This window comes from Vulpes lagopus, chromosome 6 (genome assembly GCF_018345385.1).
Source record: "Vulpes lagopus strain Blue_001 chromosome 6, ASM1834538v1, whole genome shotgun sequence".
Classification (NCBI taxonomy): Eukaryota; Metazoa; Chordata; class Mammalia; order Carnivora; family Canidae; genus Vulpes; species Vulpes lagopus.
Genome location: NC_054829.1, coordinates 75,062,894 through 75,088,562, shown reverse-complemented (window position 1 = coordinate 75,088,562; position 25,669 = coordinate 75,062,894). Strand labels below are relative to the sequence as shown.

The window sequence follows — 25,669 nt, the reverse complement described above, 5'->3', positions numbered from 1 at the left end:
CACTCATTTTTTCTCCTTTCCCCTCCATTACCATTCACTATTTTTTATAGTCCCCAAATGAATGAGACCATATAATGTTTGTCTTTCTCCAATTGACTTATTTTACTCAGCATTACACCCTCCAGTTTCATCCACGTCGAAGCAAATGGTGGGTGTCTGTCGTTTCTAATGGCTGAGTAATATCCCATTGTATACATAGACCACATCTTTATCCATCATCTTTCGACGGACACCGGGGCTGCTTCCACAGTTTGGATATGGTGGACATTGCTGCTATAAACCTATAATTCATCTTCACTAGGACCAAGTGGGATTTATCCCTGGGATGCAAGTTTGGTTCAATACTCAGAAAACAATCAATGTAAAAGGTAACATCAACAAGAGACAAAGCAAGAACGATATCATCCTATTAATAGATGCAGAGAAAGCATCTCCTCTGATTAAAAACAAACAAACAAACAAACAAACAAACAACAACCAAATGGGGATGTCCATTTTCATGATTGTTATTCAACATATTACTCGGAGTCTTAGCCTCAGCAATCAGATGATTAGAAAAGGCTCTCAAATTGTCAAAGAAAAAGTCAGTCTCCCACTTCACAAATGAAATGATACTGTATGTAGAAAACACAAAAGACTACACCCCAAGATTTCTAGAGCTCATATGGCAATTTAGCAATGTGGCAGGATGCAAAATCAATGCCCAGAAATCAGTGGCATAATTAGGATTAAACCTAACCAAAGAGGTGAAAGATATATACCCTATAAATTAAAAAACACTTCTAAAAGAAATGAAGGAAGACACAAAGAGGTGGAAAACTATCCCATGCTCATTGATTAGAAGAATTAATATTATGAAAATATCTAACTACCCAGGGAAATTTACATATTTGATGCAATCCCTAATAGAATTCCATGGGCTTTCTTCAAAGAGTTGCAACAATTTATCTTAACATTTTTGTGGAACCAGAAATGACCCCGAATAGCCAAAGGGATTTTGAAAATTAAAACCAAAGACAGGGGTATCACAATCCCAGATTTCGTGGGATATTACAAAGCACTATCATCAATATTCTATGATACTGGCACAAAAATAGACATGTAGATTAATGTAACAAAATAGAGAACCCAGAATTGGACCATCAAAGCTATGGTCAACTCATCTTTGATAGAGGAGGAAAGAATATCCACTGAATAAAAGACAATACCTTCAACAGCTGCTGTTGATGAAAATTGGACAGCCACATGGAGAAGGATGATACTAGAGGATTCTACCACAACAGAGAGAAAGAGAAACTCAAAAATGGTTGAGATATCTAATGTTAGACAAATTCTATCAAAATCCTAGAGTAGAACACAGGCAACACCCTTTTTGAACTTGGGCATAGCAACTTCTTGCAAGATACATCCATGAAGGCAAGAGAAACAAAAGCAAAAATGAAGTATTGGGATTTCATCAAAATAAGAAGCTTCTGCACTGCAAAAGAAACAGTCAACAAAACTAAAAGACAACCTACAGAATGGGAGAAGATATTTGCAAATGACTTATCAGATAAAGGGCTAGTGTCCAAGATCTATAAAGAATTTATTAAACTCAACAGCATAGAAGCAAACAATCCAATCATGAAATGGGCAAAAGACATGAACAGAAATTTTACCATAGAAGAATTTTTCGATATTCCTAACTAAAAAGCTTTTGGAATATAATATATGACCACAAATAAATGAATATATACAAAAATCTCTAAGCATGTGTAGCCTATTTGATAAAAATATTTATAAAATATTTCCATAAATAATACCTAAAATAAAATTTATTGCTTGACAAAATACTGATACATTTGACTCGATATATCAATAACTCTAAATGATTTTTTAAAAGTTTCACTTCAATTTTACTAATTTTAATAGACTATTCCTTAGTCAACATCATTATCTGCCTGTGGTACATACATGGTTATATCACCCTGAGATCTCATCTGCAATTCCATGTCTGCAAATCTCGGAATTGCTCCCAGGATGAGCAGAATCTGGCTTCCCCATGTGAGTACAAGCCCCAGAAGTCTCTCCCTTCTTGGATCATGAGGCTTCTCCAGGATCCCATAGCTGCTCACTATCTTCAGCCAGCTCTGGTCCCAAGTACACAAGATGATGCTTAATTCATAGCAATTTGCTTCTCAGGCCTTTATAGGATGGCATCTATCTGAAATTACTTTACCCCATGAGAGGTACTACCATGAACTGGTCAGGGTTTTCCTGAGGGATGAAACCCATAGCACATTGGGACCCATGACTGAGCAGACTGAGAAGGCCATGATGTACAGTCATGAGTTGGAGATGCAGGAAAGCCAGTGGAGTAATTTTCTTTTTTTTTTCAGATTTTATTTATTTATTCATCAGAGATACACAGAGTGAGAGAGAGAGAGGCGGAGACACAGGCAGAGGGAGAGGGAGAAGCAGGCTCCATGCACCGGGAGCCCAACGTGGGACTCGATCCCGGGTCTCCAGGATCCGCCCTGGGCCAAAGACAGGCGCCAAACCGCTGCGCCACCCAGGGATCCCCCCAGTGGAGTAATTTTCATCTGACTCTACTCTACTGTGTCATTGGAGAACAAGGAGTCATGCATGGGTAACTGTCTCCAAGACAGAAGGACATGGATGTTCCAGATCAAGACTGCAGGCAGGAAGAATGATGGGTCTTCTTCCTTTTGCCATTTATTCTACTCAGAACCACTCAGGTGTACTTTTCTTTTTTAAGATTTTATTTATTTATTCATGAGAGACACAGAGACAGAGGCAGAGACACAGGTGGAGGGAGAAGCAGTCTCCCTGCAGGGAGCCCGATGCGGGACTGGATCCTGGGAGTCCAGGACGACCTGAGCTGAAGGCAGATGCTCAACCACTGAGCCACCCAGGCTTCCTGAGTGTCTGTTGTTTAAATCCATCCAGTCCTTGTACAATGTTACAGCAGCCAGAACAGGGTGCGAACCTAGTGACACATGGATCCAAGTAATGATGCACTGGGGTGCAATTGTAAATGGGATTGACTCCTTAATTTCTCTTTCTTCAGTCTCATTGTTAGTGTATAGAAATGCCATTGATTTCTGGGCATTGATTTTGTATCCTGCCACGCTACCAAATTGCTGTATGAGTTCTAGCAATCTGGGGGTGGAGGCTTTTGGGTTTTCTATGTAGAGTATCATGTCATCGGCGAAGAGGGAGAGTTTGACTTCTTCTTTGCCAATTTGAATGCCTTTAATGTCTTTTTGTTGTCTGATTGCTGAGGCGAGGACTTCCAGAACTATGTTGAACAGCAGTGGTGAGAGTGGACATCCCTGTCTTGTTCCTGATCTTAGGGGAAAGGCTCCCAGTGCTTCCCCATTGAGAATGATATTTGCTGTGGGCTTTTCGTAGATGGCTTTTAAGATGTCGAGGAAAGTTCCCTCTATCCCAACACTCTGAAGGGTTTTGATCAGGAATGGATGCTGTATTTTGTCAAATGCTTTCTCTGCATCTAATGAGAGGATCATATGGTTCTTGGTTTTTCTCTTGCTGATATGATGAATCACATTGATGGTTTTACGAGTGTTGAACCAGCCTTGTGTCCCAGGGATAAATCCTACTTGGTCATGGTGAATAATTTTCTTAATGTGTTGTTGGATCCTATTGGCTAGTATCTTGTTGAGAATTTTTGCATCCATGTTCATCAGGGATATTGGTCTGTAATTCTCCTTTTTGGTGGGGTCTTTGTCTGGTTTCGGAATTAAGGTGATGCTGGCCTCATAGAACGAATTTGGAAGTACTCCATCTCTTTCTATCTTTCCAAACAGCTTTAGTAGAATAGGTATGATTTCTTCTTTAAACGTTTGATAGAATTCCCCTGGGAAGCCATCTGGCCCTGGACTCTTGTGTCTTGGGAGGTTTTTGATGACTGCTTCAATTTCCTCCCTGGTTATTGGCCTGTTCAGGTTTTCTATTTCTTCCTGCTCCAGTTTTGGTAGTTTGTGGCTTTCCAGGAATGTGTCCATTTCTTCTAGATTTCCTAATTTATTGGCGTACAGCTGTTCATAATATGTTTTTAAAATCGTTTGTATTTCCTTGGTGTTGGTAGTGATGTCCCCTTTCTCATTCATGATTTTATTTTTTTTTTAATTAACTTTTATTGGTGTTTAATTTACCAACATACAGAAAAACACCCAGTGCTCATCCCGTCAAGTGTCCACCTCAGTGCCCGTCACCCATTCCCCTCCAACACCCGCCCTCCTCCCCTTCCACCACCCCTAGTTCGTTTCCCCGAGTTAGGAGTCTTTATGTTCTGTCTCCCTTCCTGATATTTCCCAACATTTCTTTTCCCTTCCTTTATATTCCCTTTCACTATTATTCATATTCCCCAAATGAATGAGAACATACACTGTTTGTCCTTCTCCGATTGACTTATTTCACTCAGCATAATACCCTCCAGTTCCATCCACGTTGAAGCAAATGGTGGGTATTTGTCGTTTCTAATTGCTGAGTAATATTCCATTGTATACATAAACCACATCTTCTTTATCCATTCATCTTTCGATGGACACCGAGGCTCCTTCCACAGTTTGGCTATTGTGGCCATTGCTGATAGAAACATCGGGGTGCAGGTGTCCCGACGTTTCATTGCATCTGAATCTTTGGGGTAAATCCCCAACAGTGCAATTGCTGGGTCGTAGGGCAGGTCTATTTTTAACTCTTTGAGGAACCTCCACACAGTTTTCCAGAGTGGCTGCACCAGTTCACATTCCCACCAACAGTGTAAGAGGGTTCCCTTTTCTCCGCATCCTCTCCAACATTTGTTGTTTCCTGCCTTGTTAATTTTCCCCATTCTCACTGGTGTGAGGTGGTATCTCATTGTGGTTTTGATTTGTATTTCCCTGATGGCAAGTGATGCAGAGCATTTTCTCATGTGCATGTTGGCCATGTCCATGTCTTCCTCTGTGAGATTTCTCTTCATGTCTTTTGCCCATTTCATGATTGGATTGTTTGTTTCTTTGGTGTTGAGTTTAATAAGTTCTTTATAGATTTTGGAAACTAGCCCTTTATCTGATGTGTCATTTGCAAATATCTTCTCCCATTCTGTAGGTTGTCTTTTAGTTTTGTTGACTGTATCCTTTGCTGTGCAAAAGCTTCTTATCTTGATGAAGTCCCAATAGTTCATTTTTGCTTTTGTTTCTTTTGCCTTCGTGGATGTATCTTGCAAGAAGTTACTGTGGCCAAGTTCAAAAAGGGTGTTGCCTGTGTTCTCCTCTAGGATTTTGATGGAATCTTGTCTCACATTTAGATCTCTCATCCATTTTGAGTTTATCTTTGTGTATGGTGAAAGAGAGTGGTCCAGTTTCATTCTTCTGCATGTGGATGTCCAATTTTCCCAGCACCATTTATTGAAGAGACTGTCTTTCTTCCAATGGATAGTCTTTCCTCCTTTATCGAATATTAGATGGCCGTACATTTCAGGGTCCACTTCTGGGTTCTCTATTCTGTTCCATTGATCTATGTGTCTGTTTTTGTGCCAGTACCACACTGTCTTGATGACCACAGCTTTGTAGTACAACCTGAAATCTGGCATTGTGATGCCCCCAGCTATGGTTTTCTTTTTTAAAATTCCCCTGGCTATTCGGGGTCTTTTCTGATTCCACACAAATCTTAAAATAATTTGCTCTAACTCTCTGAAGAAAGTCCATGATATTTTGATAGGGATTGCATTAAACGTATAAATTGCCCTGGGTAACATTGACATTTTTACAATATTAATTCTGCCAATCCATGAGCATGGAATATTTTTCCATCTCTTTGTGTCTTCCTCAATTTCTTTCAGAAGTGTTCTATAGTTTTTAGGGTATAGATCTTTTACCTCTTTGGTTAGGTTTATTCCTAGGTATCTTATGCTTTTGGGTGCAATTGTAAATGGGATTGACTCCTTAATTTCTCTTTCTTCAGTCTCATTGTTAGTGTATAGAAATGCCATTGATTTCTGGGCATTGATTTTGTATCCTGCCACGCTACCAAATTGCTGTATGAGTTCTAGCAATCTTGGGGTGGAGGCTTTTGGGTTTTCTATGTAGAGTATCATGTCATTGGCGAAGAGGGAGAGTTTGACTTCTACTTTGCCAATTTGAATGCCTTTAATGTCTTTTTGTTGTCTGATTGCTGAGGTGAGGACTTCCAGAACTATGTTGAACAGCAGTGGTGAGAGTGGACATCCCTGTCTTGTTCCTGATCTTAGGGGAAAGGCTCCCAGTGCTTCCCCATTGAGAATGATATTTGCTGTGGGCTTTTCGTAAATGGCTTTTAAGATGTTGAGGAAAGTTCCCTCTATCCCAACACTCTGAAGGGTTTTGATCAGGAATGGATGCTGTATTTTGTCAAATGCTTTCTCTGCAGCTCAGAGGTCTTAAAATTGTAGTCTTCACATTCAGGTAATTTTGCCATGTTAAATACATGGTTTATATTCGTTACTCAAAATAAATATTATTCACTTCTAGGCCTTTGGGGAATTGATTTTTATCCACAGAGAGGAAAGAACTTTGCACGACACTGATTTTAAAAGTAGCACACAATGTGTTTCTGAATGTCTGTGTTAGTTAAAATTACTCCCAAAATGGTAAAAAACAAAAACAAAAACAAAAACCCAAACAAACAAAAAAACATCCTCTCCTATTTCATTTTTGCTTTTCTTAACAACTTTGGCCATTTTTTTCAGTTCATTATGTCTGTATACTAATTTTTTCAGCCTTTTAACTCCTAAGCATACTAGTAGAGCATGCTTCCAGTATCTGATGGCTCTGACAGCAAAATGAGTATTAATACGGAACATGCCACTCTACCTTTTGACAGTAAAGATGGTCTAATCTGCCTAGCCGCTTGCTTTGCCTTCTGACATGCTCACTAGCCCTCATGCTCACCCTTCTTTTCCAGATCACTTCCTCATTATACTGTCTTCTAACTGGGCTTACTTAAAGGATGCAAGCAAAATGCAGGCTTACCAGGATATCAAAGCAAAGGAAGAACAGGAACTGCAAGATATCCAGTCTAGGTCAAAAGAAGAAGTCAAATCTTACACATAAATGTTTGTCAGAGTGCTACGGCTGACGAGTTTGCAGCTCTGAGAAGTCATCAGACAGCTGATCTGCAGTACAGATGTGTACCCCACCAAGGAAACAAATGTAGAAGTACAAACACTTCACTGTCTTTCTCAAGCTGCGGGGATGTATTTCTAGGATAACATACCTGTACATCAATCTTATTCTTGAGAGTAGATATTGGAGGTTTCATGTTAGCCATTTTAAAAGGCAACACTTTGACAAAATGATTGTTGATCTTTCTGAAATTTGTGGCGTATTCACATTTATTGGTAGAGTGATCCTACCAAGAGGAGCGATGGCAATATGGCATACTCCTTGAGAGGGATTCAGGATGTGCCAGCATCAAGGAATTTGACCATCAATTCACATATGCCATCCATCCTCAAGTAAATTGAACTATATAGGGAATAAAATGGAATGGGGGTGAGGGTTCGATTTCTGAAAGATGACATTTATTAAAGTTTGGCTCAAGATCATGTGATTCTTAACAATTGGATTTTTAAAAATTAACTGAATTTTCTATTATTTTTTAATTTTTTTTATTATTTTTTAATAATAAATTTATTTTTTATTGGTGTTCAATTTACCAACATACAGAATAACACCCAGTGCTCATCCGGTCACGTGCCCCCCTCAGTGCCCATCACCCATTCACACCCACCCCCCACCATCCTCCCCTTCCAGTACCCCTACTTCGTTTCCCAAGGTTAGAAGTGTTTATGTTCTGTCTCCCTTTCTGATATTTCCCACACATTTCTTCTCCAACCCCTTATATTCCCTTTCACTATTATTTATATTCCCAAAATGAATGAGAACAAACAATGTGTGTCCTTCTCTGATTGACAAACTTCACTCAGTATAATACCCTCCCGTTCCATCCACGTTGAACAATATTGTGGGTATTTGTTGTTTCTAATGGCTGAGTAATATTCCATTGTATACATAAACCACATCTTCTTTATCCATTCATCTTTCAATGGACACCGAGGTTCCTTCCACAGTTTGGCTATTGTGGACATTGCTGCAAGAATCATCGGGGTGCAGGTGTCCCGGCATTTCATTGCATCTGAATCTTGGGGGTAAATCCCCAGCAGTGCAATTGCTGTGTCATAGGGCAGATCTATTTTTAACTCTTTGAGGAACCTCCACACAGTTTTCCAGAGTGGCTGCACCAGTTCACATTCCCACCTACAGTGCAAGTGGGTTCTCTTTTCTCTGCATCCTCTCCAACATTTCTTGTTTCCTGTCTTGTTATTTTTTTCCCATTCTCACTGGTGTGAGGTGGTATCTCATTGTGCTTTTGATTTGTATTTCCCTGATGGCAAGTGATGCGGAGCATTTTCTCATGTGCTTGTTGGCCATGTCCATGTCTTCCTCTGTGAGATTTCTCTTCATGTCTTTTGCCCATTTCATGATTGGATTGTTTGTTTCTTTGGTGTTGAGTTTAATAAGTTCTTTATAGATTTTGGAAACTAGCCCTTTATCTGATATGTCATTTGCAAATATCTTCTCCCATTCTGTAGGTTGTCTTTTCGTTTTGTTGACTGTATCCTTTGCTGTGCAAAAGCTTCTTATCTTGACGAAGTCCCAATAGTTCACTTTTGCTTTTGTTTCTTTTGCCTTCGTGGATGTATCTTGCAAGAAGTTACTGGGCTGAGTTCAAAATGGAATTGCTTGTGTTCTCTCTAGGATTTTGATGGAATCTTGTCTCACATTTAGATCTTTCATCCATTTTGAGTTTATCTTTGTATATGGTGAAAGAGAGTTGTCTAGTTTCATTCTTCTGCATGTGCATGTCCAATGTTCCCAGCACCATTTATTGAAGAGACGGTCTTTCTTCCAATAGATAGTCTTTCCTCCTTTATCGAATATTAGATGACCGTACATTTCAGGGTCCACTTTTGGTTTCTCTATTCTGTTCCATTGATCTATTTGTCTGTTTTTGTGCCAGTACCACACTGTCTTGATGACCACAGCTTTGTAGTATAACCTGAATTCGGACATTGTGATTCCCCCAGATATGGATTTCTTTTTAAAAATTCCCTTGGGTATTCTTTTCTGATTCCACACAAATCCTAAAATAATTCCTTTAACTCTCTGAAGAAAGTCCATGGTATTTTGATAGGGATTGCATTAAACATGTAAATTGCCCTGGGTAACATTGACATTTCACAATATTAATTCTGCCAATCCATGAGCGTGGAATATTTTTCCATCTCTTTGTGTCTTCCTCAATTTCTTTCAGAAGTGTTCTATAGTTTTTAGGGTAAAGATCCTTTACCTCTTTGGCTAGATTTATTCCTAGTTATATTATGCTTTTGGGTGCAATTGTAAATGGGATTGACTCCTTAATTTTTCTTTCTTCAGTTTCACTGTTAGTGTATACAAATGCGATTGATTTCTGGGCATTGATTTTGTATCCTGCCACGCTACCAAATTGCTGTATGAGTTCTAGCAATCTTGGGGTGGTGGCTTTTGGGTTATCTATGTAGATTATCATGTCATAGGCGAAGAGGGAAAGTTTGACTTCTTCTTAGCCATTTGAATGCTTTTAATGTCTTTTTGTTGTCTGATTGCTGAGGCGAGGACTTCCAGTACTATGTTGAATAGCAGTGGTGAGAGTCGACATCCGTGTCTTGTTCCTGATCTTAGGGGAAAGGCTCCCAGTGCTTCCCCATTGAGAATGATATGTGCTGTGGGCTTTTCGTGGATGGCTTTTAACATGTTGAGGAAAGTTCCCTCTATCCCAACACTCTGAAGTGTTTTGATCAGGAATGGATGCTGTATTTTGTCAAATGCTTTCACTGCATCTAATGAGAGGATCATATGGTTCTTGGTTTTTCTTTTGTTGATGTGATGAATCACATTGATTGTTTTACGAGTGTTGAAGCAGCCTTGTGTCCCGGGGATAAATCCTATTTGGTCATGGTGAATAATTTTCTTAATGTGTTGTTGGATGCTATTTGCTAGTATCTTGTTGAGAATTTTTGCATCCATGTTCATCAGGGATATTGGTCTGTAATTCTCCTTTTTGGTGGGGTCTTTGTCTGGTTTTGGAATTAAGGTGATGCTGGCCTCATAGAATGAATTTGGAAGTAATCCATCTCTTTGTATCTTTCCAAACAGCTTTTGTAGAATAGACATGGTTTCTTCTTTAAATGTTTGATAGAATTCCCCTGGGAAGCCATCTGGCCCTGGACTCTTGTGTCTTGGGAGGTTTTTGATGACTGCTTCAATTTCCTCCCTGGTTCCTGGCCTGTTCAGGTTTTCTATTGCTTCCTGCTCCAGTTTTGGTAGTTTGTGGCTTTCCAGGAATGCGTCCATTTCTTCTAGATTGCCTAATTTATTGGCGTATAGCTGTTCATAATACGTTTTTAAAATCACTTGTATTTCCTTGGTGTTGGTAGTGATCTCTCCTTTCTCATTCATGATTTTATGAATTTGAGTCTTCTCTCTCTTCTTTTTAATAAGGCTGGCTAATGGTTTATCTATCTTATTAATTCTTTCAAGGAACCAACTCCTGGTTTTATTGATCTGTTCCACATTCCTTCTGGTCTCAATTTGATTGAGTTCTGCTCAAATTTTTATTAACTCTCTTCTTCGGCTGTGTGTAGCATCTATCTGCTGTTTTTCCTCTAGCTCCTTTATGTGCAAGGTTAGCTTTTGTATTTGAGTTCTTTCCAGTTTTTGAATGGATGCTTCTATTGCCATGTATTTCCCCCTAAGGACTTCTTTTGCTGCATCCCAAAGGGTTTGAACAGTTGTATCTTCATTCTCATCATTTTCCATGAATCTTTTTAATTCTTCCTTAATTTCCTGGTTGACCTTTTCATCTTTTGCAGGATGGTCATTAAGCTCCACGCGTTTGAGTTCCTTCCAATCTTCTTGTTGTGATTTAGTTGTAATTCCAAGGCATTATCCTCTGAGAATATGCAGGGGACGATCCCAATCTTTTGGTATCAGTTCAGACCTGATTTGTGGCCCAGTATGTGGTCTATTCTGGAGAAAGTTCCATGTGCGCTTGAGAAGAATATGTATTCAGTTGAGTTTGGAAATAAAGTTCTGTAGATATCTGTGAAATCCATCTGGTCCAGTGTATCATTTAAAGCTCTCGTTTCTTTGGAGATGTTGTGTTTAGAAGACCTATTGAGTATAGAAGCAGCTAGATTGAAGTCACCAAGTATAATTGTATTATTATCTAAGAATTTCTTCACTTTTGTTATTAATTGATTTATATATTTGGCAGCTCCCACATTCGGGGCATATATATTGAGGATTGTTAAATCCTCTTGTTGGATAGATCCTTTAAGTATGATATAGTATCCATCTTCATCTCTCACTACAGTCTTCAGTTCCTGCCTGTCTTGGAAGCTCTTTATCTCTCCTTCCATTTTGAATGAGAGCCTTGCTGGATAAAGTGTTCTTGGTTGCATGTTCTTCTCCTTTAGGACCCTGAATATATCCTGCCAGCCCTTTCTGGCCTGCCAGGTCTCTGTGGAGAGGTCTGCTGTTACCCTAAGATTCCTCCCCATGAAAGTCAGGAATTTCTTGTCTCTTGCTGCTTTAAGGATCTTCTCTTTATCTTTGGAATTTGCAAGCTTAAATATTAGATGTCATGGTGTTGAATGATTTTTATTGATTTTAGGGGGGGATCTCTCTATCTCCTGGATCTGAATGCCTGTTTCCCTTCCCAGATTAGGAAACTTTTCAGCTATGATTTGTTCAAATACATATTCAGGGACTCTGCCCCTTTTGGAGACCTCGGGATGCCATTTAACCCCAATTAAATGTAGGTTTTTCTTCCTCAGGCTGGCGTTTATGTCTCTTTATCTATCCTCATGGTATTTTAATTGTTTATGTCTTTTTTCCTCAATTTCCCTCTTTGCCATCAACTTGTCTTCTATGTCACTCACTCGTTCTTCCACCTTGTTAACCCTCGTCGTTAGGACTTCTAGTTTGGATTGCATCTCATCAGTTGATTTTTAATTTCTGCCTGATTGGATCGTAAATCTGCAGTCATGAAGTCTCTTGAGTCCTTTATCCTTTTTTCTAGAGCCACCAGTAGCTGTATAATAGTGCTTCTGAATTGGCTTTCTGACATTGAACTTTAATCCAGATTTTGTAATTCTGTGGGAGAGAAGACTATTTCTGACTCTTTCTTTTGAGGTGAGGATTTCCTTCTAGTCATTTTGCTCAGTGCAGAGTAGCCAAAAACAAGTTGTGTTGGGAAAAGGAGAAAAAGAGATGAGAGAAAGTGGGAAAGAAAAGAGAAAAAGAAAAAAGAAAAAAGGAAGAAAAAAAGAAAAAGAGAAGAAAAGGAAAGAAAAAGAAAGAAAGGAATAAAAGGGGGGACAGCAAACAGAAATGAAAAAGCAAAAAAAAAAAAAAAAAGAAAAGAAAAGAAAAGAATGAAAGAAAAAACCACGGGGGAGTATCTTCTGATTCTGTATACTTGAAGTCCCTTGACTTCCCCTGGAAATTGTCCGTCTAGTTGGTCTTCTGGGGGAGGGGCTTGTTGTGCTGATTTTCAGGTGTTAACACTTGGGGGAGCTGCTCTGCCCCTGCCTGGTGCAGGGCTCAGTCAGGGTTGTTTACCCTGTGAGGCCCCAGGAGGAACAAGCTCAGTGGTGGCGGCCAGCTCTGCAGCCCTGGAGTCAGCCTCCGCAGTAGCTCCGGAACTCTCTGTCTGCAGGGCCTGGAGGCTCCGGGGCGGGGCCGCTGATCTTCTCAGCTGGGAGCAGGAGCGTCCTTGGGGTCCTGTGTCCTCCCGGCCTCTGCCTGTCCTGGGGGAGGCTGGATCCTCGGCTGTGTCCCTGAGCCCAGTGCTCCTGGGCCTGCGTCATTGGATTCGTGCTCCTGGTGGCGCAGCCCCCTCCGGGGAGCCGTCACCCGAGCCCCTCTGAACTGCTCCTTGGTCCAGCCCTGCACATGCTGCAGCCCATCAGAGAGCTCGGTGCACTCTCCCTGGGGCCCAGTTCCTCTGTTAGTGTCCCAGGGTGCCTGAGGGCATACCCCTCCTCCTGGGGTCCTGCTCCAACTCCCTGCAAGGCCTTTCTGCCTGGGAAGATTGGTGCAGCTCCTGATTCTCCGGGACAGAGCTCTCATGTCCTGGGGACACTCGCCCCAGCCTTAGCCCGGCTCCTCGGGGGGCCCCTCTCCCTTGGATGCCGTTTGTTTCTTTATTTCTTTTTTCCCTGTCTTCCTACCTTGATAGAAGTGCGAACTCTTCTCACTGTAGCGTTCCAGCTGATCTCTCTTTAAATTTCAGGCCGTATGCATAGATTTCCAGGATAATTTGAAGGTTATCTAGGTAATTTGGTGGGGACAGGTGATTTGGGGGCCCCACTCTTCCGCCATCTTGCCCCTCCTCCTCTTTGTTGCTATTTTAAAAGGTATTTCATAGAGAAGCAGAGATATTGAGTCTCTGAGTGGAGGTGAGTGAGAGAAACAGGGGATGTGGGACAGTTGTTTTACCAGGATGTCTTTTGTCTGCAGGTGTCCTGGGTGAGGTGCAGCTGGTGGAGTCTGGGGGAGACCTGGTGAAGCCTGGAGGGTCCTTTAGACTCTCCTGTGTGGCCTCTGGATTCACTTTCAGTAACTATGGCATGAGCTGGGTCCTCCAGGATCCAGGAAAGTGGCTGTAGTGGGTCGCATACATTACTGGTAGTGGAAGTAACACATACTACGCAGATGCTGTGAAGGGCAGATTCACCATCTCTAGAGATAACGCCAAGAACACACTGTACCTGCAGATGAACAGCCTGAGAGCCGAGGACACGGCCTTATATTACTGTGCAGACAGAGTGAGGGGACCTCAGTGTGAGCCCAGACACAAACCTCCCTGTAGAAGGGGATCAGGACCACCAGGGGGTGCACACTCCTCACCACTTCTGTCTTGAAGGCCCAGGAGCAGGTGCAGATGGAGGTTCTGGGCACGTTTCCTGTCAGGGTCTGGGCTTCCTCTCCATGGAGCAGATTCCCCAAGGGAACCTCTGTTTTTTAAATTATTTTTTATTGGAGTTTAATTTGCCAACATATATCATATCACCCATTGCTCAGGGGGCCTCACTTGACACTAGATTCTATGTGTACCAATGCAGTGTCTGATTTCATATTTCAATTCATTATAATTGAATTCAATTATTCATAAGAATAATTGCTTTCCCATGAAACAATTATTCTTTTATGCAGAAATGACAGAGATTAGGATTTATATTTATATGAGTTCAATTTGCAAATATATAGCATAACACCCAGTGCTCATCCCAAGTGCCCCCCCTCAGTGCCCATCATCCAGTCACCCCAATCTTCTGCCCACCTCCCCTTCCACTACCCCATGTTCGTTTCTTAGTGGAAGGTGTCTCTCATATTTTTCCACCCTCACTGATATTTTCACTCATTTTTTCTCCTTTCCCCTCCATTACCATTCACTATTTTTTATAGTCCCCAAATGAATGAGACCATATAATGTTTGTCTTTCTCCGATTGACTTATTTTACTCAGCATTACACCCTCCAGTTTCATCCACGTCGAAGCAAATGGTGGGTGTCTGTCGTTTCTAATGGCTGAGTAATATCCCATTGTATACATAGACCACATCTTTATCCATCATCTTTCGACGGACACCGGGGCTGCTTCCACAGTTTGGCTATGGTGGACATTGCTGCTATAAACCTATAATTCATCTTCACTAGGACCAAGTGGGATTTATCCCTGGGATGCAAGTTTGGTTCAATACTCAGAAAACAATCAATGTAAAAGGTAACATCAACAAGAGACAAAGCAAGAACGATATCATCCTATTAATAGATGCAGAGAAAGCATCTCCTCTGATTAAAAACAAACAAACAAACAAACAACAACCAAATGGGGATGTCCATTTTCATGATTGTTATTCAACATATTACTCGGAGTCTTAGCCTCAGCAATCAGATGATTAGAAAAGGCTCTCAAATTGTCAAAGAAAAAGTCAGTCTCCCACTTCACAAATGAAATGATACTGTATGTAGAAAACACAAAAGACTACACCCCAAGATTTCTAGAGCTCATATGGCAATTTAGCAATGTGGCAGGATGCAAAATCAATGCCCAGAAATCAGTGTCATAATTAGGATTAAACCTAACCAAAGAGGTGAAAGATATATACCCTATAAATTAAAAAACACTTCTAAAAGAAATGAAGGAAGACACAAAGAGGTGGAAAACTATCCCATGCTCATTGATTAGAAGAATTAATATTATGAAAATATCTAACTACCCAGGGAAATTTACATATTTGATGCAATCCCTAATAGAATTCCATGGGCTTTCTTCAAAGAGTTGCAACAATTTATCTTAACATTTTTGTGGAACCAGAAAGACCCCGAATAGCCAAAGGGATTTTGAAAATTAAAACCAAAGACAGGGGTATCACAATCCCAGATTTCGTGGGATATTACAAAGCACTATCATCAATATTCTATGATACTGGCACAAAAATAGACATGTAGATTAATGTAACAAAATAGAGAACCCAGAATTGGACCATCAAAGCTATGGTCAACTCATCTTTGATAGAGGAGGAAAGAATATCCACTGAATAAAAGACAATACCTTCAACAGCTGCTGTTGATGAAAATTGGACAGCCACATGGAGAAGGATGATACTAGAGGATTCTACCACAACAGAGAGAAAGAGAAACTCAAAAATGGTTGAGATATCTAATGTTAGACAAATTCTATCAAAATCCTAGAGTAGAACACAGGCAACACCCTTTTTGAACTTGGGCATAGCAACTTCTTGCAAGATACATCCATGAAGGCAAGAGAAACAAAAGCAAAAATGAAGTATTGGGATTTCATCAAAATAAGAAGCTTCTGCACTGCAAAAGAAACAGTCAACAAAACTAAAAGACAACCTACAGAATGGGAGAAGATATTTGCAAATGACTTATCAGATAAAGGGCTAGTGTCCAAGATCTATAAAGAATTTATTAAACTCAACAGCATAGAAGCAAACAATCCAATCATGAAATGGGCAAAAGACATGAACAGAAATTTTACCATAGAAGAATTTTTCGATATTCCTAACTAAAAAGCTTTTGGAATATAATATATGACTACAAATAAATGAATATATACAAAAATCTCTGAGCATGTGTAGCCTATTTGATAAAAATATTTATAAAATATTTCCATAAATAATACCTAAAATAAAATTTATTGCTTGACAAAATACTGATACATTTGACTCGATATATCAATAACTCTAAATGATTTTTTAAAAGTTTCACTTCAATTTTACTAATTTTAATAGACTATTCCTTAGTCAACATCATTATCTGCCTGTGGTACATACATGGTTATATCACCCTGAGATCTCATCTGCAATTCCATGTCTGCAAATCTCGGAATTGCTCCCAGGATGAGCAGAATCTGGCTTCCCCATGTGAGTACAAGCCCCAGAAGTCTCTCCCTTCTTGGATCATGAGGCTTCTCCAGGATCCCATAGGTGCTCACTATCTTCAGCCAGCTCTGGTCCCAAGTACACAAGATGATGCTTAATTCATAGAAATTTGCTTCTCAGGCCTTTATAGGATGGCATCTATCTGAAATTACTTTACCCCATGAGAGGTACTACCATGAACTGTTCAGGGTTTTCCTGAGGGATGAAACCCATAGCACATTGGGACCCATGACTGAGCAGACTGAGAAGGCCATGATGTACAGTCATGAGTTGGAGATGCAGGAAAGCCAGTGGAGTAATTTTCTTTTTTTTTTCAGATTTTATTTATTTATTCATCAGAGATACACAGAGTGAGAGAGAGAGAGGCGGAGACACAGGCAGAGGGAGAGGGAGAAGCAGGCTCCATGCACCGGGAGCCCAACGTGGGACTCGATCCCGGGTCTCCAGGATCCGCCCTGGGCCAAAGACAGGCGCCAAACCGCTGCGCCACCCAGGGATCCCCCCAGTGGAGTAATTTTCATCTGACTCTACTCTACTGTGTCATTGGAGAACAAGGAGTCATGCATGGGTAACTGTCTCCAAGACAGAAGGACATGGATGTTCCAGATCAAGACTGCAGGCAGGAAGAATGATGGGTCTTCTTCCTTTTGCCATTTATTCTACTCAGAACCACTCAGGTGTACTTTTCTTTTTTAAGATTTTATTTATTTATTCATGAGAGACACAGAGACAGAGGCAGAGACACAGGTGGAGGGAGAAGCAGTCTCCCTGCAGGGAGCCCGATGCGGGACTGGATCCTGGGAGTCCAGGACGACCTGAGCTGAAGGCAGATGCTCAACCACTGAGCCACCCAGGCTTCCTGAGTGTCTGTTGTTTAAATCCATCCAGTCCTTGTACAATGTTACAGCAGCCAGAACAGGGTGCGAACCTAGTGACACATGGATCCAAGTAATGATGCACTGGCATGTCCACAAGTCAAGTCTCTGATGACCCTGAGGGATTTGAGTGTTACCATCTTCTTCCAGAGTTGTGTTATAGTGACTCCTGTGAAGTGTGCACCCCACCACTGGGAATGACGAGGGTCCGCCATGTCCCCAACCTAATACCCACCTGCATCTGTTACTTTCTGTCCATAAATGAGGGAGGTTTCCATTGTTGGGTTTTTTACTGGAAACTCTCAAACACCTAAAATAATTATTTATCCTTTATCTATATATTTATATGCAATCATTCTTCTAGGGGGTTTCTACAGCATCCTGTGGCATGACCTGGTGTTGTCAGTATTTCCAGCTCTGCCATCCTATTGCATAGTTTATACATAAACTCACTGGTAGTGAAGCTGTTACAGGAAGTTAAGTCCACTCATGGAAAGTGAGTTCCCCTGATGACAGGAAATAAATCTTTGGTGGGATTAACCACTTCTCCTTTTCATGAGAAGAAATCCATCCTCAGAATCAGAGTAGGGAATGTAGGAACCCAAAAGGCTCTGCAAACAATCCTTGTCACCCCTTACTCATTCACTGACCCAAACCCAAATCCTGGCCTTAAATATCCACCAACACAATGTCATATTGTCTATCAGACAGAACTGCTGCCTACATTGGTCACTGTCTGGGTGTCGTAGTGTATATAGCTCATGTAAGTGGAAAATGAAATTCATTTCCGCTGAGATTTGTCTTGTGTCTACTGAGTAATCAGATGAAAAACACCAGAAGAATGGAAGAGAAATCTTTCTTCCACAACAAGTGGAAAACCTACCCAGGGAAATTAGGCAATGAATAATTTATTCAGTAGAAATAGAAGTTATTTATTTCCATATGACATGGTCTGCTATAGGGGCAAACTCTACTAACTCCACAAAGTCTAAGAATTAATTAATGATTTCAAGGAATGTTGGAGGCATAAAATAAACAAATACAGCTATGATTCTAAAAACGAACTAGGGGTGGTGGAAGGGGAGGAGGGCGGGTGTTGGAGGGGAATGGGTGACGGGCACTGAGGTGGACACTTGACGGGATGAGCACTGGGTGTTTTTCTGTATGTTGGTAAATTAAACACCAATAAAAAAAAAAAAAAAAAAATAAAAAGTAACTAAATGATCTATATAAAATTAACAAAATATCACTTTAGCTAGCATCAAAAATAAAGATTTAGGATTGAATTTCAATAGGAGATAAAGTACCATACTAAAAATGACCTACACATTAAAATGAGCAGTTCACATTGTTTGCTTTTCTATGACCCGGAGAAATCCTGATACAATTTAGAGGGATTTATTGATTTCCTTGATGATGTATCACTCCTGTATTCATCATCCCTTATCTGGACATTCTTTGCTTTCCAATATTAGCAGGTACACACAAAATTAGCAATGCTGGACTCCCCATGTACACTTTGCAATGAGGTGAGAGCGTCAGCCTAAGGAAAGAGGTCACATTCCTGTTTCTCTGAATATCCACAGATTTCTACTGGCAGAGCAGATGGCTCCCCCTTGTTCCCAAGTATGGACCACATTCCCTCAGTGGTGACCTTTTCTCTCATGTCCCAGCTCCACTGGGAAACTAAGGAAGCACCAATCCTGCACCCAGCTCTGCACCAGCTACAGGACACAGCTATCTCATTGGATTTCTTGTGCTCAAGGAATGAGACCTGCCCTCTGGATCCCCCTGTGAAGGTTCCAGCTGAGACCCAGTCCCTCTGAATCACAGGCATTTACTCAAGAGTGTATATGATGCCCCTCTGCCTGCAGGAACAACACACCAGGGTCGTAGGTGGGATTAAAGTTGAGCAGCTACTGGATGCCCATCTGTCTGAGGAGGAGAATTAAGAGTGTTCAGGGAAGAAGTGACACCATCTCAATGACAGGTCTCTCCAGATTAATACCGACCCCAGGTCTCTAGGCCATGGACCTCAAACGTCCCCTACTTCTCATAGGAGCCTTGGCCAGTACCTCTCCCTACTCTTGGTCCATTGGTTTAACAGTAATGTCTATGAGGGTTCTGGCAGAAGCAAGCATCCAGGAGGACCTGCTGCCTGAGGTGCAAGGAGCAGGTGTCAGGAGGAGGGGCAACCAGCAGGATGGAGCCCCATGAATGGACAGAATCAGAGTTTTCTGGCAAAGAGTTATCATGTGGGAGCTGGGTGACTCTCAGAGACCAGACCCCACTCATCTGCCCCTCTGCTGCCCCACCCCCAGGTAACCTGGAGCATCTACTGAATCAGCCGACATGGTGCTGTTAGTTCTGCTCCTCCAATTTTCAGAATCACCTCTTCCACAATCATGGGGACACCACCCTCTCAGCTGTAGGCCAGGGATGGTCAATGCATGTTAGCTCCTGCCCCTCCTCTCCTCCAGGACTAAGTTCATGCCTGGTGATATGCACACTAAAGCAGAGCACTCAGCACAGCCCAGAGTCCCTGCACTGACCAGGGGTCCTGTATTATGGGGATGAAACTAGTGCGCAGCCCAGGTTGGAGGGCACACACACCTGAACACATCCTGATCTGTTATTTGCACAGCCCAATTTAAGAGGACTTTGAGAACAAGCTGGATGATCATACACTGTGGCAGTGAATGCCGCCCATCCCCGAAGCACTGCTCACCATGAAGAAGACCCATGAGGACTATAAACACACAACATAAAGCTCTAGTGAGGAGGTATTTTATCCAAACCAGAAGAAGATTCAGCTCCTCCACTCTGGTTTTTATGTGCAGCTCTTCTCTTCTTGAAACGTGACATACACATGAGCCCATCTGTACAGGTGAGACAGGAGCTGATCTCCAAGAGGGAAATTCCCAGTTCAGAGATCCTTCCCTGTCACTCAGGTAGGGTACACTGATCCAACATGCAGCATTCCAGGAACTCTATTTTTGCATCATTTTCATCCTTTCTTTGCTTCTGGGAAGACTGCCCTCTCATGACATCCATGGCCTCAAATCGGGGTCCCTGCTATGCCCTCTGGGAAAGGGGAAGTCCACGGCCTTGATGTTTACTGAGACCTCCCTATGGGTATGTGGCACAGTGCTGGAAGCAATGACAGGGTGTATCAGCCTGGAAATGATCATCAGAGAGGCAGGCCTGGGTCCTTGCATCCACAGACTTTCAGGATCCCAGGCATTGGGAGGACAGACAAACTCAACATGCACACTCTTCTGTATCCCTGCTTGAATCATATTTTCTTTAGTTGGGTTGACTTGAAACAAGCCAAAGACCCAGGCCCAGCATCCATGTGGAGGACGCTGCCCATAAACTGGGTGCAGGGAAGAAGGGCACATTTTTATCCTTACTCCAAATATTAGCTACAGTGTGTGTGTGTGTGTGTGTATGTGTGTGTGTGTGTGTGTGTGTTATTGGACAGTGGAGTTGCAGTGCACTGTGAGCTGCATGTGTCTTCATAAGAAGATAGTTAGATGTGACCTTCAGGAACCTTCCCAGTAACCTAAAGGAGGTAAGGGGCTCCCCAAAGCTCTGACAATTCCTGGTCTCATGGTGAGTGTGGACTGTCAGTGCATCTGGGGCTACAGGCAAGTTCTCCACCAGAAGTTCAGAGGACCCTTGCTTGGGGTCTCCCTGCAGACTGTGCATAGCTAGGAACCCAGGTCACTATTGCAGATGTTATCAGAGCACATGGTGTCAATGGAAGAACTATCTGAAGGCACAACACACCCATTGTTGGGGCAGAAAGGTTTCTCTCATTCCCTTATAGGTTCTTAAGATGGGTTAATAATTACTTGGACATAAGATGAACAGGAGAAAAATAGTATTAATCTTGCATGTATAGCATCTTGTAAAATATAAAGACACAGAAATGTGAGCAAAGTAGAACGGACTTACATCTATATAAAGGGTTGGGATTGGAAGGCATGACAACAGATAGAAATGTCGGTTTGAGGAATTAAAGTACTGGAAAATTAAGGTTTGTTTTACAGCTTATTTGGCCCTAAAATCCTATTTCCTATGGTAATGAAATGTTTCTTCCTGGAGCAGAGAGGACGGCTTTCCTTCAGGAGATTGATTTCATCTCAGAGGTCAGGAGGGTCAGTATATCTCAGCATTGGCTCTTTCTCGAGGAGCGTAAATTCCAGGGACACACTTGGGAGGTCATATGCTGTGCCCATTCACAATGTACGGCTTGAGTACAGACACTGCAGTAAATACCCTGTGAGCCCAGACAGGGTCCTCCAAACAGAGTCAGGATCTGGGCTACAGGGGCGCTCAGGACCACACAGAACAAGGGTCCTGCCCCAGGAACAGGTGTACAGGGATCTGGAGAAGGCTTTCTCAGAGAGGTTGGGGTCGCCTTGTTCAAGGAACTACATAAAATGTAGGTAGGACAGGGAGTGCTACAGGGTGTGTAATATTTTTATATAGAATATTTCCATAAATAACACCTAAAAGTAAAATTTATTGATGGACAAAGTACCAAAAGATGTGATTACTAACACTTGACTCTATCAATAACTACATGAATTGATATTTAAAATTTCACTTCAAATGTACACATTTTCTTAGAATATCCCTAAGAAAAAAAAAGAATATCCCTTAGTCAAAATCTCTCCTTAGATATGTCTTATATCTACTGATTTATTAAAAATAATTACAAATATTTCAAAAATAATAAGTAAATAAATAAATAAATAAATAATTAAAAATTGAATGTATTCAATTGAATGTATTGTGGAACAGACCTATGGCCAATGGTGGCAGAGTCTGCATAGAACCATGTTCTGGGAAAAACCTTTTGACTTGTTGGCTTTACTATTCAGTATGGCTGTATAGCTCATTGTGCTTTTGAATACGTTGGTGGTGTTGTCATGTGTTCTGGACCATCAATGGAGCCTATAATTCAAAATTCAGATATTGTCTTTGCAGAAAATCTTAGTCGACATTTTTATGGTATCCAAAGAGGTGACATTGTGATTGCAAAAAGCCCGAGTGATCCAAAATCAAACATTTGTAAAAGAGTAATTGGTTTGGAAGGAGACAAAATCCTCACCAGTACTCCATCAGATTTCTTTAAAAGCCATAATTATGTGCCGACAGGTCATGTTTGGTTAGAAGGTGATAATCTACAGAATTCTACAGATTCCAGGTATTATGGACTTATTACATATAGACTAATAAGAGGATGTATCTTTTTCAAGATTTGGCCTCAGTGATTTTGGATTTCTATGTGACAGTCCTAATGCCCACAGATTTTCTGATGATTAGCATTTATTCTTTTGACTATTCTCTCCTATTCAAGTGAATTTATTATTGCCACTGAAACCATGTACTTACTAATAAACGATTTGCTATTTAGTTTTAGTCATTTTTAATTGTTAAATGTAAAGAATAAGCGACACAAACCGCAAGCTCTATTAGTTCCAAATAGATGGATAAAAATGTAATCCAAAATAAGTTATCTATATTTTGTGATATAAAAATATTTTTAAGGAAAAAACCTGGATGACAACCTCACTTTTGAATATTTGGTTTTATAGCTATGAGTCATCTTTTCTTAAATATGCCTTGTACTTTTGCTACATTTACAAGTCAGAGTAGTAACTAGTCTTATAAGTACAAAACAATGGTAAATACCATGAGTTCGACCTAATAAAAAGCTGTTTAGTCACAAAAAAAAGGAAAAAAGAAAAAAAAACCAGAAAAACAGAAAAGAAATCTTTCTGCTACAACAGGTTGAAAATATTCTGAGGGAAATTAGGCAATTAAAAAATTAATCAGGAGAGGGAAGAAAAGTTATTTGTTTCCATATGACATGATCTGCAAAAGAGGCAATGTCTACAAATTCCACAAACTCTAAGAATTAATTAATGATGTCAGGGAATGTTCAGGATATAAAATAAACAAATACAGCTATGATTCCAAAGACTAAGGAAAATTATCTATATAAAATTCACAAAAATATGACTTTAGCTAGCATCAAAAATAAAGGTTTAGTTTTAATTTCAATAGGAGATAAAATACCGTACTGAAAATGATATATTTTGACGAAAGGCTTTTTAAAAAAGAAAACAGAAATGAAAAGATAACAACTCTAACAGAGGGGAAACATTATATTTCCAAAGTGACATCTGCACAAAGTGAACTGCAATGGTCATGCAATGTTGCAATTAACTTGTTAAAATCAAGTTGTAGTCAGAAGCTGAATATATACTCAGAGGATATGCAAATAAGTCCCTCTCTCTGCTGATTAAACCAGCCCAGCTCTGACCCTGCAGCTGGGAGAGGAAACTCAGCCCCAGGATCACCAGGTGACCTCATTGAGAGATCAGGACTGAAAATACACAACTCACCATGGAGTCTGTGCTCCTCTGGGTTTTCCTTGTCACTATTTTAAAAGGTAATTCATGGAGAACAAGAAGACTTGAGTATGTGAGTGGAGGTGAGTGAGAGAAACAGGGGGTGGGGACCGTTTCCTGACCAGGATGTGTTGTGTCTGCCGGTGTTCAGGGTGAGGTGCAGCTGGTGGAGTCTGGGGGAGACCTGGTGTAGCCTGGAGGGTCCCTGAGACTCTCCTGTGTGGCCTCTGGATTCACCTTCAGTAGTCACGACATGGACTGGGTCCGCCAGGCTCCAGGGAAGGGGCTGCAGGGGGTCGCATACATTAGCAGTGGTGGAAGTAGCATAAGCTACGCAGACACTGTGAAGGGCCGATTCACCATCTCCAGAGACAACGCCAAGAACACGCTGTATCTGCAGATGAGCAGCCTGAGAGCAGAGGACACGGCCGTGTATTACTGTGTGAGGGGCACAGTGAGGGGACCTCAGTGTGAGCCCAGACAAAAAACTCCCTGTAGAGAGGGATCGGACCACCAGGGGGTGCACACTCCTCACCACTTCTGTCTTGAAGGTCCAGGAGCAGGTGCAGATGGAGGTTCTGGGCAGGTTTCCTGTCAGGGTTCTGGGCTTCCTCTACTTGGAGCAGTTTCCTTCAGGAATCCTCTATTTTGCAAATTATTTTTTTTATAGCAGTTCAGTTCACCAACATATATCATATCACCCAGTGCTCAGGGGGCCTCTCTTGACACCAGATTCTGTGCGTACCAGTGCAGTGTCTTACTTGATAATTTGTGTCATGGAGAAACAACTATTCTTATATGCACAAAAGTTAGAGTTTCAAAGACTTATGTAAGTTCTCATAAATGTATATCTAAAGTTCTTACATATGAATAATACACATGAATTATACATATGAATAATACACAAATTTCTACGTGTACCTCAACTTCTATAGGGATCAACAACCCAAGCAGAACAACAAAAAAAACTGAACTCTGAGAAAATGAGAATTAGGATCACTCTCTCTCTCACACACACACACACACACACACACACACAAGACTAAACCTTTATCACATTCACTATCATGTCTTTTGAGAACAGAGCAGTCCTCTCAGGAAGTCATAAATACATGCTTGGAGCCAGAGGAGGGCCCTTGATCAGGGTGTGTGTTGTGGGTCAGTTGTGTTGACAAAGTACCAATCCATGAAGCATCTATGTGGAGTCCCTGAATCAAAGGAGGGAACTCGAGGTTTCCTGCTGCATTTCCTATGTTTGGGGCAGGAGGTGAAGAGGGAAGATTGGTGATCCAGGCGGTGGCAAGTAATACTCCAAGAATATGATGTGATGACAAATTCCACTATACATTTATGAGAACTTAGAGAACAAAAATGGAGGAGGACCTACCACCTGCAGGGAATAATACATTGATCCTTCAGGTGCTGATATCAGCTCATGGTGTGGGACCTCTACCATCCCCATATTGGAAACTAGTGCCTATGTGATGGGAAGAGGAAGTGTGGTCTTATGGGAACTCTTAGGTCAGGAGGTGCAGCCTCATGTTGGGATCTGGTCCCTTATACACCAGGACTGGGAAAGCTCCCGGCCTCCTGGCCCCACGTGGGTGACAAGGACAGGACCTACCAGGACGTGGGAAACCTCCAGACACTGTGTGCCTGCACTTGGACCTCAGAGTTCCCAGACTCTAGATCTCTGAGAATGAGTGTCTGCTGTTTAATTCGCCCAGTTCCAGCAGGGAGCACAGGATAAGGTAATCTATATTTATTTATTTAAATTCAAATTGCCAACATATTGTAGTACACCCAGTC

The 25,669-nt window shown here is 41.3% G+C and overlaps 2 pseudogenes; both read left to right on the top strand.

Moving 5' to 3' along the window:
- The first annotated feature begins 2,289 nt into the window (after positions 1-2,289).
- LOC121492634 lies at positions 2,290-22,769 on the top strand (annotated as a pseudogene).
- Positions 22,770-23,855: 1,086 nt separating this feature from the next.
- LOC121492633 overlaps positions 23,856-25,669 on the top strand; it is a 35,630-nt pseudogene continuing 33,816 nt past the window's right edge.